This window comes from Heloderma suspectum, chromosome 6 (genome assembly GCF_057233095.1).
Source record: "Heloderma suspectum isolate Gila_16-S chromosome 6, 16-S_ref, whole genome shotgun sequence".
Taxonomy (NCBI): Eukaryota; Metazoa; Chordata; class Lepidosauria; order Squamata; family Helodermatidae; genus Heloderma; species Heloderma suspectum.
Genome location: NC_139463.1, coordinates 40,191,224 through 40,203,570, shown reverse-complemented (window position 1 = coordinate 40,203,570; position 12,347 = coordinate 40,191,224). Strand labels below are relative to the sequence as shown.

Here is a 12,347-nt window from a genome sequence, read left to right as displayed (position 1 = left end):
GCTTTCATTTATTTCTCCATAAGTATGCTTTGCCATTCAGACATCTGTGGGAAAGAGGAGCTTTTTAGATAGGTAGGTGAGGCTCAAATATAGCCATTAACTTTGCTGCAGAGAAACATTTATACTTTGAATCTGTCTATCTTCCTTGGAGTGGTGTAGGGGCTGAGAGGCTGAGCCATGTATCTGGGATTAAATGTTGCTTCTCCCATGAAGTCACGAGATAGCCTTAGGCAAGGCACACTCTCTCAGCCCCCACTCTGCAATAAAGGGTTAATAATACTGACCTACCTTATAGGATTGTTACAATGAGCATTTTTATGGAAAGGTGGGATAGAAATCTTTTAAATAAATAAGATTATATGAAGTATTTTGAACACTTGGAAGCACTCTGGTAATGCCAGATACTACTCCCACACTTTTGGTATCTCTGCAGCAAACATGACATGATAATGGTCGAAGATTTGTAGCCCTCCTAATATGGACATTATTTCCACTGGAACTTCTTCGCTGTGGCTTCTTCCGCCTTGAACAAAAACAGTAATCTTGTGGGATGGGCAGGGGAGGAGGTTAAATTAGATTAAATTAGTCACAGCATATCTTTAATGTCCATATTAAATCATTTTATTGTCACATCTATAGCACCTTGAAGTCTACAGTGTGTGCTACTGAATTTTAACCCAACACAATTTTAACTTTCCATTTTAGTTTTATCTCCTTTCCATGGTATTGCAAGTTCTGTTTGTTTGTTTGTTTGTTCTACAATATTTGTATACCACTCTATATCTAGAACAGATTATGGAGCGGTGAACACAAGAGATAAAACAGTAAAAGGATAAAAAGATTAAAACACCAGATTAAAATTATGCCATTTTCAAAAACAGAATACCAATAAAAGCTGTGACTGGTCAATTAAGGAATGCCTCCTGGAACAGTGCTGTTTTCAGGAGGAGCCGGAAACAGCACAGTGTTGGTGCCTGCCTGACCTCCAGGGGCAGGGAATTCCAGAGAAGGGGGGCTGCCACACTGAAGGCTCTTCTCCTGGTAGACTCCAATTGGGCCATAGGTCCATGTGGAACCACTAGGAACATGCCCTCCGATGACCTCAGTGACTGGGCAGATTGGTTTACAAAGACATAAAAAACAAGAAGTGCGCTACACCCTGAATTTGTGCAATTGCACCTATACATTCTCAATATGTTCCATGTGGTGTGTCAGAGAAATGTGGGTGGAGATGGTAGTGGTATGGATGGTGGCCCTTAAGATGAGACTATGGCATACGTAGGTTGTAGGAAGCTGTGAAATAGCTTTGATTAGGGTTTTTTTTTTTTTTAAGGAATTAGCAAGTTCTCTGTGATTTAGTGGGCATGCAGGTATAATGGTGCAAGTTTCCATAGACAAAATAGTCCCCAATGCTTTGTATTGTACTATTTTCCTTGAATGCATTTCTGCTTAAATTTTGTTAATGTCTCCTGACATTTTGAGATATGGTTTATGAATGTTGTAAATGCAGGCTTCTGTACGCAACATTTGTTCAAAAGTGATCATGTCCCAAGACTCCCACACACACACAATTTTCTGTGGCAGATTGATTTTAGCATAGTCCTGTGACAACCCTGTGAGGTAGGGTAGGCTGCCATGTGAGCAGATGCTTGCATTTCTCTGATGCTGCAGCCCTGATCTAAAGCATGTTGAGATAACAGTGGTAAAATAGGTCAGATGGTGGGTCCTGTGGCTACACTTGACAATGTCTTTACCCAGGTATTGAACCCGAGCCAAAGCAACAGTACCTGGGGCAGAATTTAACCCATTTATTACATGGACAGACCTCCTGTCTCGCCTGTTAATAAGTGCATGCACGTATGTCTGTGGTTGGTGCTGTATCTTCTTGTGGACTTTTATAAAGTGTGTTCCTTGTCTCAGGGCTGCCTGGTCTGACAGAGGCTGATCTGCATTTGACCGCTAACAGGCTGTTGTAGGTGAGGGTTTTAGCATGGCATAGCAAGGACAGCAAAGTAATAAAATAACTGGATGATTTTCTGTATGTAAGAAAAGGGCAGTTGTTTTCCACAACCACTGTTTGTGGGCTGTGTGTGGATCAATACACACTTTTACCATATCAGTTTACAGTGTAGTCTGGGAGTTACACTTCCTTGGAATGTTGAAGGAAATGAGAGGGAGCACCTTGCATTTGCCACATGATAAGCCCTCTTGCAATGGCTTTCTTCAAGTTAAATGTAGTTTGGGACGGGGAACAGCCAGAGTGCCACTGTGAGCACAAACTGTGATTTTTAGTTTATGTAGCAGTGATGTACCTAGCTCTTCACAGTCTAACGTAAGTTTAAAAAGATAGGATGCTGCCCTGGGGTGCTTACAGTCTAAATGACTGTAACCACTCCAGAGCTGCAAGGTATACAAATTTTGGCCAGCTGCTGGCAGCTATTCTTCTCCATATTTTTCCCTTTCTCAACTGTAACTCCTCCCAGAGCTGAGTCTTCATGATCTTGACTGAGGCTGTTGCAAAGGATGTGATGCTGCTTAAAAAAAAAAAAACCCTTCAGAAGTTCATTCTGCTAAGAACAACTTTTGGTTCAATTAAAGTTAATCATGCTGGCACCCACAGCCTGATCTGATTGGAATCTAGCTTGGTTTTCAGTTGATGATTTTGGGGTGAGAGATTCATTATCCTGTCACTCATTTCCTCGGAACCAGTAAGTATCCTAATGATCTAATTGTACAGCTGGAAGGGATTTGAAGGTCACTTAATCCAGCCCTCCTTCCCACAGGAGGCTAAATCCACCATTCCAATTACTCCAGCAGGGTGGTGGTTACTTAAACCATAGCATGCCATAAGCAGAAAACTGGAGGGGGCAGGCCATACTCATACCATACCAGAGCTGTTTATATGAGTTCAGTTTCAAATGGCTTGAATAAACTGTGCCACTTGAGAAGGAAAAAATACTCTAGGATTACCTGATAAGTACGAGTTGTTGAAAAATTATTGCCCTTTTAAAAATATAATGTAAATGCATGATTCTAATGTAATGTTTACCCCAGGCACTAGCCATAACTTAGGTGCAACATCAGTGGAGATCCTGACCATCCACTAATCCTCTCTATATGCATTCATGATCAATCCATCTTCCCATCCAGTGTGAAGGTTACCCTACTTCTGTCTTCCTAGAGCAGTGTTCCGCAAGCATGTCATTCTCCAGGACCCCTGTCTCTTCTCTATTGTTTACATCCTTCAAAGGCTACCACCTCCACTCTCCAAGATGTAACTGTAGCTCTGCTTTCAGCCATAACCTCATGCCACAGATTTCAGCAAGAAGGGGAGAATATGCAGCAGAAGGAAGATAGTAACACAGGAATCTGCTTTATTGTATCAGGTCAGATTATTTGCCCATTAGCATCTAGCCCAATATTGTCTACTCCCCACCTAACATTTCATTATCCTTCCATCTCCTTTGGTATTGTAACTCCTATACTGGAGTCATTTCTGCTACCTAAGACAGGGAATTGTTGAAATCACCGGAGTGGGGGAATTCTTTTCTGTCATAAGCTGCTGCAGACAGATCAGTAATGGTAAAAAACGTTGCTGAGACTTCTTGGTGTTGTGCCCTTTGCCCAGGCATTCCACTGACGTATGTTCATTTGCCACGTAACATCGAGGAGCATGTTTTGGCCTAGAGACTAAATATTGGCAGCCTTGCACACTCTTTTTATAGCCTGTCCTTGATTTCTTGCTTCTGTCCTGCTTTTCCTCTCTGGCATTAGTATCTTCATAACTTGCCTTGTTTGCTCATTCTCCTGCCTTTTACATTTCCAAGCTGTGAAGCTCATGCTTCTACCTGCATTGCACTGTTTGCTCCTGCATCTTGGCACTTGGCAAAGGAGAAACTGAGTGATACAATCTCAGTAACTTACTTACTCAGAGTTTCCATAAATCCTGGCAGTTCGTATTCTAGAATGGCTTTGGGCTCCCTCCCCCATGTTGTGTGTGTTTAAAATATCTTTCTCATATACAGCCATCTGCTTAACCGTGTAACTTCCTTTTCAAGGAGTAGCTATAATTCCTGGATTACAACCAAGAGTGCTTTACCCTGGTTCTGTGTCCATTTTACTGCCCCTTTTATGGAATAGTTGCATCTGAATGTGCTTCCCTTGTTTTTTTTTTCAGAAGATGTATCCCACATTCACTTGATCAGATAAGAGAGAAGAAAAGGAGAAAGCACTATTGTTCTGTCTTAGCATGCCTGGGCAGGAAAGAGTAACAGTGCAATCATATGTTCATGAGCTTGGATGCACGTCTTATTGTGTTCAATGGGGCTTACTCCCTAGCCACCCCCAATTTGGGTTCCTTTGGATGTCTTGGATTGTCAGTTTCCCCCAAAATTCTTGCTACTTTCACCTCGGCAACTAATTTCCTTATTGGTCAGAATCAAGTCAAGGACTGCTGATCCCCTTGTTCCTTCCTCCACCCTCTGAACGAAAAAGTTGTCAGTGAAGGAAGTCAGGAATTTCCTTAAGAGACCATGCTTGGCAGAGTTTGTCTCCCAACAGCTATCAGAGTAATTAAAGTCCCCTGTTACTACTACTTCATACTTTCTTGAAATATCTGCAGTTTGCTTTTAGAAAACATCATCCACGTCTTCTCCTTGGTTGGGTAGTTGGTAGTAGACTCCCCCCCCCCCCCCCAGTATTGTTTTTATTCCTTCTTCCAACCCAAATGTTTTCATCAGGGCAGCCATGTCCATTGTCTTGAATTTCTGTGCAGGTGTGTACATTTCTAACATATAGTGCAACTTCTCCACCCTCTCTGTGGCTTCTATTCTTTTTTAACCAGTTCCCATTAGTTAATCCTCCAGGATGAGTTTCAAATCTTGGTAAAGCAGGTATCCTGGTTAGACTTTAATGTGATTAATGTTGTTGCTGGTCTTAACACTTAATCCTGGATGCTCAGGAGGTTGTAGGGAGGGAGCATGCAATCTTGCAGCCTGTTGTTAATTGACCATGGTTAAGCAGTTGAGGCCATTACATTGGCACAAGACTAACGTGAATGCCTGCTATTTTAAGAGAACGATTCCTTGCATCTGACAATCCTTCCAATCTTTTTGTGATCCAACCATTGAAGAGTAAGAGCCAATTTGTGCTTTATGCAGCAACCATGTTTACAGAGGCTATGCTAGTGGCTGCTAGTGAAGTGTGAAGATGAGATGTCTATCTCAAAGCACTTGACACATGGTGGATATGTAGTGGGGAGCCATAGATTGTTGTGGTTCCCTAACATGTGTCCACTGAACATTTGGAGAAGCAGGGCTCTCCATTCACACTTCAAGCGCCTACTAAAGCAACACCAGCTGTGCCACAGAAAGTGTGAAACAGATTTTAAGAATGGAATGTGGCTGAACCAGGCTTGGATGTGCTTGAATCTGTATATCCTCTTTGGCCTGCAGACTCGCTTAGATCCTTGTCCTGTTGAAGCAGAAGCAGCAGAAAACTGCCATGCACTGTTACTGGTAATATTAATGCACATGGAACTCTCAGTACATTCCCAAATGCTCCACTAAATAATACTTCCAGCCACCTCGCCTTAACAAAAAATTCTGACCAGGGGAAGTTTGGGAAAACAGAAATTTCAATTGGCCCACCATTCCACCAAAGCCTTTGTTCATGAAAAAAGTTAACTCCTCTCTACCCCCACAAGCTGACTTTGTTTCTCAAGGAATTTCTGATATTTTTGTGAAACAAAGATCTCAAAGTTAAGCTAAGCTCTTAAGACTATGAGAATGCAATCTCCTTTTAATAAGAAAGCAGTGAATTTATGCAGCAGCATGGGGAGTCCCTGTTCAGTTTGCTGGGATTGTGCTTGGAGAGATGACAGAGGACCTCCTTCCTGCTCCATCTTGTTATGCTTTGGGGGAAGAAAATAAGTCTCTTTGGTAGCCGGATGGATCCAGGCAGGCCTTACAGCTGAAGTGATGGCTGTAGTCACTATCTGTCTGGCTGTGGTCCAAAGCTGTTCTGGGTCAGACTCTACAGGAGACTAAAGTCTGCAACACATCAGCAGAAATAGTATTTAATGTGGCCATGAGCCTAGTGAATGGGTGTGGAAATGTAATTCCTCGCTAGGTTATAGGCCAAGTGTTTTGCTAAGAGCATGAATTGCCAACAGACACACTTGCCTCATATGAGCTCAGTGATTAACACTTTAGTGTTGACCCATCTGGCTGCCCCCACTTACACAAATCTGGCTAGCTGGTAAATGGAGCCCTAGGCTCTTACCCTTGGGTCTAGTGAAGTTAAGAGTGACACGGTTCGCATGTAACAACTATCCACGGGTTGTTTAAATCATGGGTAGTTGTGACTGTGTGGGAGCCAGCGAGTGCTGCCTCCTGCCTGCCCTATCCCTCGCCTACTGGCTTCCACTTTGCAAAATAACCCAGGAATGTCTCCCATTCCTGGGTTGTTCACTATAATGTCTGAACGCTCTGGGTATTGAAGATGAAACAACCCAAAGTGTTAACGCAACAACAAACCATGGGCTAAAACTGTGGGTTGTTTCTCCCTCAGTAACCCAGAGTACCGGGTTCAGATGTTATGGTAAATAACCAGGAACGGGGAATCCCTGGGTTGTTTTGCAAAGTGGAAGCTGGCAGAAGGCAGCACGCTTGCTCGTTCCCACACAGTCACAACTACCCATGGTTTAAACAACATATGAACCAGTCTATGTCAGTTGGGGCAGCGCTGTGGGCAGGCCATTGGGTTCATTGATCAGGTCCTGTCTTTAAAATACAGGGTAGTAGAGAAGTGTGTTGTGGACATGCTGCAGTTACCAAAATTTATTTCAAGAGCCTGTGAATGAATGTGAAAGGAGCATGAAAAAAGTTGCGGCTGACCTTCCTGTGGAGATATTTCTACACGCCTTGCATGATAAAGGTTTTCAAGGCATAATATCAATTATTCCCTTCTTTGGGAGGCTACTGAGCCCTGTAGCCTTTGTCACATTTGTTCAGAAAATATGTGAATGACCACAGGGAAAACTTGATTTAAATCAATCATTTAAATCCTTCTTATGATATAAATCAGCCCACTCTGGGGTTAAAGGTGGGTCTCAAATCTGACAAGCAAGTAGCTGAGTGTTTGCTGCCCTAGTACCTGGTGGGCTTAATGGCCCTTGGGGAGCTTCCAGTATGGGCAGTGCTATCCCTACTGCATTCCATCCAACTCGTTGACTTTTTATGACCAGCAAGCCAATGAACTTAGTAGGTCAGAGGTGCTGATACTACATGTCATAGTAGCAACCCTTTCTCCTCTTTCTTTTAAGTGTGTACTCTGGAGATTACAGTACAGTGTGAAATTTGCTGTAATTTGCAGCCAAGGTTAAGGGAGCCAAGGTCCTTTTTTAATTTTTTTTCCCATGTGTAGTTTGCCCTTCCATGTGGATTCCAGTAATGGCTTTTTACACATGTGTAGCCCACATAGGCAAAGAGCAGCATGGGAATTACTTGTGTGTAAGCATCTCAGCCTGCCATATCAAATGCTTACAAATAGATCAACTAGTCAGTGCTTCTTGCATACTGATATTACAAAATACATCTTGGCACTGGACCTTTATTGGAACATTAGTTCCATTAAATTGAGGTGGAATGGAGTTTTTTGGTGAAATTTAAGTGTACTGAAAGAATTATAGATGCAGCTCCTGGGCATCTGCGGAATAGATAGAAACTCTTAATGTTTGAGTTTTATACCCTTGATTGGGTGGGAACCCTGTGTACTTAAGCTCAAAGTTCATAAGTAGCTTACACTTGGATGTTCACCTCTGTCCTAGAGACAATCGAGGAGCATAGAATCAAGAATCATAGAATAGTAGGGTTGGAAGGGGCCCATAAGACCATCGAGTCCGTAGGTGCAGTTCCATCTATGCCTGTAGTATGACTAATATAGCAAGGAAGACAACTTGAGTTGCCTTAACTCAGATTTGTAAACAGCCATTCTCCTGGCTGGCTGTGTTGAATAAGCATTGCCTCTTGGTGGCCAGATGGATTTTTTTCTTGAGCCTAATTAGCCATTTGGGATATCTGTGGGCAGGCTGGCTAGTAGCTTTTGTAAGGTGGTTTGCAATGCTGCTGGTGTTTCATTCAAGTCTGAATAGCTTTATTTGTTAATGTTTATATACTGCCTTATTTTTAAAAAGCCATTCATGTAATCCTGTGATCCACATGGCTGCCTTCACCATAACACGCTCAGCGTATATCGGTCACTAAATTGCTATCTTGTGCCACTGTCTTCGCAACCTGCCCATTCAACTTTTGAGGTCCTTCTCTGGATGTCTTCACCATCTGAAGTGTGGTAGATGGCGACCAGGGACAGGGCTTTCTTGATTGCAGGACTCCATTTGTGGAATGTTTTCACTGGAAAGGTTCACCTGGCACCTAACTTAATGTATTTTAGGTGCCAGGCGAAGACTTTTTTATTTTTCCAGACTGTTTCTGTCTGAATAGTTTTAAACATCAGATTCATGTATTGCTATTTTTACTCTGCTGTTTGTAAGCACTCTGGTAGTTTTTTACACCGAAGGGCAGTATATACATTTTGAAAATAAACAAATACTCGCATAAATAAATTCTTCCTTAATTTGTATATTCTAAGGGCCAAATCAGATGAGGTGCAGGTGATCTGTCATTTGTCCTCCTAACACTGATTTTGGCCTAAACACAGTCACAGAGGGCTCAGAAGTGCTAAGGAAGGGGAGAGGTTAATCCTTCTCTCCCCTGCCCCCAGTTTCCCTGATCTACATTGTTCCCATAAGCTGCTATTAACCCCATTAGAGAAAATAGACAGAATCTCTCATGTCTCATCAGTTTGGGCCCTTAGTTAGGTTTGTCAAGCTTACTTGAAGGGTTTTGAAGTAAAGCCATAGCTGTAGTCTAGAGACCTGTTACATATATAGAGACAGAGAGAGAGAGAAGAGATTTTACATAGTATTATGTAATACTATGTAAAATACATGTATTATGTGATCACAGTGGGGCTCTTTCTCTTTTCTCTCCCCACCACCCTAAACGATGCTCTCTTCACATTGTAAATGGTTTCTTTTAATTTTTCTGTGAGTTCAAAAAGCCACATATGATTGGAAGCAGGCCACATATTTGCCTTTGAGCGTCTCTAGATTGTGGCTCAGAATATTGTGGTGACTGGTAAACAGTTTAACACTTTTTAAGCTCTGGACATAAACAGTGGGGAAACTAGATAACGGACACGCATGTAGACTTGCGGAGCCTGAACTGGGAAGGTTTCAAAGGTTTCCTCAGAGGCAATGCTGAATTAGGCTGAAAGAACAATTGTGTTTCTGAGCCAGAAATTCCTTGCATGGCTTTTAGGCTAACTATATGGATATTGGTTGTAGCTTAGGGCGCATTACTCTTCCCATACTCCAAGTTGGAGAGCAAGGGTGCTGCCTAGGCCTATATTCTCTCCTTGTCTTTCTGTAAGGTTATGACAAATGGTCTATGCCTGAGTGAAAGCTTCAATGGCCTTGTTGTTGTTGGGTTTGTTTTTGTTATTATTAATAATTTATATTCTGTACCACCACTGACATCAGTTTCCAGGGTGGTTTACAAGCAGAATGATAAAGTGTAAAAATACAATTCAAGGCAACAAACAGCATTAAAAACCAGACCTAAAAATCCTGGGAGAGGGAAAAAAGGACTTTGTTGGTGCCAAACAGATCGCTGCATCGGTGTCTTGCAAGCCTCCCTGGGAAGGGTGCTAAAGACAGGATACTGTAGCTGCAAATGCCCTTTCCCTGGCTCCTATCTGCCTCATCTCTGAGGTAAGGCAGATAGGAGCCAGGGAAAGGGCATTTGCAGGGGCACTGAGAGAAAGGCATCAGCAGATTGGTGTGGGAGCATCCTAAAAAAAGATTTGCAGTCTCAATCTGGATGAGGACCAGTAAACTGAGACTCAGTCCAGACAAGACAAAGATACTTGTTGTGGGTGGTCCATCTGTCTGGTTAAGTGGCATTCAGCTTGTTATTGAAGGGGTTCCACTCCCCTCAAAGGAACAGGTTCGTAATTTGGGGGTGCTCCTCGATCGATCATTGTCATGAGAGGCACAGGTGGCCTTGGTGGCTAGGAATGCCTTTTGTCAGCTTCGGCTGATATACCAACTATGACACTACCTGGACAGGGATAGCCTTGCAGCAAATATTCACACTCTGGTAATCTCCTGTTTGGATGATTGCAATATGTTATACATGGGGCTGCCTTTGAAAACAGTCCAGAAATTTCAGTTAGTCCAAAATAGGATGGCTAAACTGCTAACTAGGACTGGCTGATGAGATCATATTATGCCGGTGCTTCTCTATCTGCACTGACTGCCAGTACACTTCTGGGCTCAATTCAAAATGCTGGTTTTAACCTTTAAAGGCCTAAATGATTTGAGGCCAGGTGATCTGAAGGAACATCTCCTCCCATATTTACCTACCTGGACATTAAGATAATCATTTGTGGCCCTCCTCCAAGTGCCCCCACCAAATGGGACAAGGTGGGTGGCTACAGAAGGGAAGGCCTTTTCAGTGGTTTCACCCCATTTATGGAATGCTCTTCCCAGAGAGTCTCACCTGGCGCCCAGGTTATGGTCTTTCTGGAGCCAGGGGAAGACCTTTTTATTCTCCCAGTCATTTAAAGAACTATTTTAGTCCTTTTAATATTTTATTCTGCTGCTGGTTTTAATTTGGTTTTATTTGGCGATGGCCATTTGACGCAGGAAGGTGGGAAATGTGATAGGTTTGTTGCTTTGGAAATAACCCCATAAGCCCTCTGTACTCTGCTATGTGGCAATTCAGTCCAGTAGAAAATCTTCAGCCCCTCATGTCCTCTTGGTTGACTTTCTGTTGGCTGGTCCTTTGTGACTGAACTTTTTTTTCCAGGCGAAGTGAGCTGTTGTGATAGTTACAAACATTTCTTCCCTCCAGGCTCCTTTCTAGCTTTTCCACCTGTGAACAAGTGGAGGGACTCTTAATTCTGTGTGGCTGTTCCTGCGCGCATCATACAAGTTTTCTGAGCTTGCTTGCGAGGACTGTTGCTGACCTGGGTAAGAAAACTCAATGCTTTCTTCCTCTAAAGCTTTTGCATGCTGGATGGTCTTTGCATTGGTTGATCTTGGCAGGCTTCTTGCATACTGTTAGCAAATTTGCCCAGACTATCTCGATGATGTGAGATGGACATTTTTTCACTACTGTATTTTTCCATGGAAAACGTTCCACTTTTACAAATGCATTGTTCCCTAGCATTAATTAGTAACCTAGTGAATGAATACAAGCTGAAATGGGCAAGTGGAGTGGATACAGTAGTAGTTAAATCTAAGATCAAAGTTGTAATTAACTTTTTTAGGTGACTTTTACAAAATGCATTATTACCCTTTTCCCCTCTTGAAAGGAACCCAAGTACTCCTCCTCTCCATTTTATCCTCGCAACAGCCCTGTGAGGTAGTTTAGGCTGAGAGTCAGTGACTGACCCAAAGTCACCCAGTGAGCTTCATGGCCAAGTGGATACTAGAACGTGGGTCTCCCCAGTCCAGCCCTCTAGCCACTACACCACACTGGCTGGCTGTATCAGGTATCTCTGTGTGTTATCCTTAGGAAGCACATATGTTTATGGGAATAGCTCTTCAGGCATATTAAAATTAGTATGTGAACAGTTTTTAGTACCTTCACTTTTTTCTTAAAATCTAATGTAAAGAAGTATATGCTATTGAGTTGTCATGTCTTAAAATATTTACAAGTATTCCAATTTTAAAAGGCTAGCTAAAAGTTCACATTTGTTTGAATATGACATTTAAACCATGCCATATACATTACTGAATTCTCCCCACCCCGCAGTATTTCAGTTCAACTTTTTTGGCTACTGAAAACACTTCCCAAATATTTATGCAATATGTAAAATTAACATGACTTACATTTAGTTTTAGAAACCCTCAAGTTTAGTTATACTCAACATGCTACCCCCCCCCCTTTTTTTAGGGCAGTAGAAAAAAATCAAATTCAAAATCTTCCAGAAAACCCACATCGCTGGCTAGATTCTTCCTTTCTCATCCTGTAAGTTCCCTGCTTGGAATAGGTTGGTAGGTTCTGCTCCATGCTAGAAGAGATGGATGGTCACCTTCTCCTTGGGGTGCTCTTAGAAGTAGCATCTTCTGGTGATCTGAAAAGAGTGTATTCTCCCTCTCTGGCATAGTTGTTGGGCAAATCAATCTACCTCTGCTTTCATTTTCCCATATGTCAAACAGGGATGAGAATCCTTGATCCATCTGCCTTGCAGTGGGATTGAGAGGCAGAATTAGTGAA

At 42.4% G+C, this 12,347-nt stretch overlaps 1 protein-coding gene across 3 annotated transcripts in view; it reads left to right on the top strand.

Moving 5' to 3' along the window:
- SLC39A14 (solute carrier family 39 member 14) overlaps positions 1 to 12,347 on the top strand; it is a 48,152-nt gene that overhangs the window by 5,904 nt on the left and 29,901 nt on the right. For 2 of the 3 annotated variants that reach the window (XM_084804026.1, XM_084804027.1), the window contains exon 2: positions 10,977 to 11,095. The exons of the other annotated variant lie outside the window; for it this stretch is intronic. The gene's annotated coding sequence lies outside the window, so the exon portion shown is untranslated. The remainder of the gene's footprint in view (positions 1 to 10,976; positions 11,096 to 12,347) is intronic. 3 annotated transcript variants of the gene reach the window in all.